Consider the following 2,784-nt stretch of genomic DNA (forward strand, 5'->3'; position numbering starts at 1 on the left):
GGGTGTGACTAGAGGTGATTGGAAAGGAGGTGGGGGAAAAGGTCATTTGGAATGAGAATGTCAGGGACTCACAAGACAAGAGTGAAAATAGAGAATCATTTTCTAGAGCGGTGCAAGGGATGTGGTGTGTCCAGGGAGAAATCCAGTTTGAGCACATGGGAAGGGGCCATTGCTGATTTTGGTACTGAAGTAGGGATGACAAAGAGAAGGAGAGCTGGGAACTTTATGCTTGTAATATACATATATTTATTTAAATGTAATCATTCTTTTCTTATTTCTTATCACCATTTAAAAATTATTTAATACACATATTATTGGACGTTGATATAAAATGTTGGTTTTTAGGTAACGAAATTCTCAGTGAGATTGTGGTTGATATTTAGCAATAATTAATATAGTCTGTGCTCTCTCTCATTTGTAAGAAGGAGAGATGCATCTGTTGGGTAGAAATACAGAGTTCTTTTGTTTCTTGTAAAGGTGTTTGAATGTTTGTAGAGAGATGCACATGGAAGCTGAGTAGCCCAAAGGGTGGACTGTACCAGTTATCCATTTATTACCTCAGTTCAAAATGTGCTTTCAATATATGCTCTGCAGTAAACAACACAATCCCCTTACATATTTCTCCTTTAAAAGTGCATGTGATCTTAAGATTTCTCACAAGGCATTGGAGGGACACTAGTAGAATGTAGTTCCTGCAATTTCCAGCCTGGGCCACAGGCGGCCCAGATGCACAATGACCTTGCAACCCTAGTCTGGCTGGGAATCAGAGCCCACACTACCAACCACCTGCCTGATTTCCTCAGCAAGCCCTGGAGGGACCTGCATGCAGCCCCTGGTGGACTCCTTCAGCCCCCAAAAGTATGCATGCAGCTCCTGTAGTCTTCAGGGTCACAGAATGAGAAATTGTTCCATCTGCAAACACACACACTGTGGAGGCTTGCTGTCCCATTGACACCAGCATCTAATGGTATGAGTATGTTCACACCACTGTTTGCCAAATGCCGGCTCCCTTACCTGCACCCTGGAAGGTGACCGATGGTTTGCAACTCCAGACCAAATACAGCTGGGCTATACCAGTGAAACTTCTGCAATTCAGTGCGTGGACCACACCTTCTCCAGTGAGATTGAAGCCCTCCCGGGTCTGTCCTAACTTGGCTACTATCCCCTGGCCTTGGGTACCACATAGAGTTTCCTTTTGTTTTATAGTTACTCTCTCATCGTAGTTAATACTTCTTTATATTAAACTTCCCATGTTTAACTCACTGAGTATTTTTGTCTCCTTATTGGACCTAGAAAGCTACAGTCTCTCTAACCTTTCAAAGTAAGTATAATTATCTCCATTTTACACAATAGAAAAACTGAAGCTCAGAAAACTAATGCACAGAGTGGTTGGGACCATTTCCAAAGCCCCACAGTTAGTAAATGAAGGATCAGATTTCTTTTTTTAGATTTTTTTTTTAATTGGGGAATTGGGGGATGGAAACAGTGCTGGGGAACTGGGAGAAGGGGAATAGACAAGTTGCTGTCCTTTTGTTCTTCAGTTTAGTTGTGGAGGACGTTGCTTCACTGGACCAAGTTGACACCATCATTGCGCTCTTCCCCGGGTGAGGTAGATCAGTCGCCGGCTTCTGGACGGCCACTCACAGCGGCTGCTGGCTGCTCACGCTGGCTACTGGCTATACCCGGTAGCCCATGGCAATCCACTGCAGCAGGGGCTGCAGCCTACGCCGTCGCCAGTGACTCACAGCAGCCCAGCTCCAGGTTGAGCTGTTGTTCAGCATATTAGGTGTAGAGGGCAGTGTCACTGGCCCTCATATGTGGGATCCAAACCGGCGCCCTCTGATGTCCCAAGCCAGCTCTTAACCAATGCGCCACATGACCGACCCAGGAGCTCAGGTTTCAACACTGTTCTGTCTGTTCCCTGTCTGATCACTACCACTCAAATGTTCAACCCTGGGCTTCCATCCATCTCATATGTTCCTTTTCATACTGAGCTTCATCTCCTCTTCTTGGCAGTTTCTTTCTGAAATCCTGTTTGTTAAAAAAAGGCACATCCTGTGCCGGCTCAGTTGGTTAAGGTTTCGAGCTCTGAGCAACAGGGTCACTAGTTCGATTCCCACATGGGCCAGTGAGCTGCGCTAGAGCTGAGCTGCCACTGAGCTGCTAACAGTTGGTAGGATGGCTCTGTTGCTGAGAGCATGTGCTCCTAAGAACAAGGTTGCTGGTTGGACTCCCGCATGGGATGGTGGGCTACGTCCACCCGCAACTAAGATTGAACACGGCACCATGAACTGAGCGGCCTCAAGCTGCCAATGGGTGGCTGGATGGTGACTGGAATTGGAGCTGAGCTGGCTGCGCCCTCCACAACTAAGATTCAAGGACAACAACTTGGCTGTTCCACATCCCCAATTCCCTAATACTGTTCCTCTTTCCTAGTTCCCCAATAAAAAAAAATCTTAAAAAAAAAGCACATCTCTAATCTCTTAATTGAATGTTCCCTCACCCTCTTTACCAAAATCCAAACTTTTCCCAGGGAAACACTCTTGGCTGGGTTTTTTTCATAATCGCCTGAAATATTTCCACTCTGAAATCAAAATTTCTTGAACCCTAGTCTCTTCTAGCAACTCCCCTGTTCTCTTTACCCTTAATCCCACCATATCGTTCTGTGCCCAATCAAACACCTTTGTCCTCCCATCTTTTCCCATTGTATTTTCCCATCCCATTATCTGGATACGTGATCAACTCGTATAGTATCTCTACTATCCTTACTTTTGCCCCTGTGGT

This window comes from Hipposideros armiger, unplaced genomic scaffold, assembly GCF_001890085.2.
Source record: "Hipposideros armiger isolate ML-2016 unplaced genomic scaffold, ASM189008v1 scaffold_82, whole genome shotgun sequence".
NCBI lineage: Eukaryota > Metazoa > Chordata > Mammalia > Chiroptera > Hipposideridae > Hipposideros > Hipposideros armiger.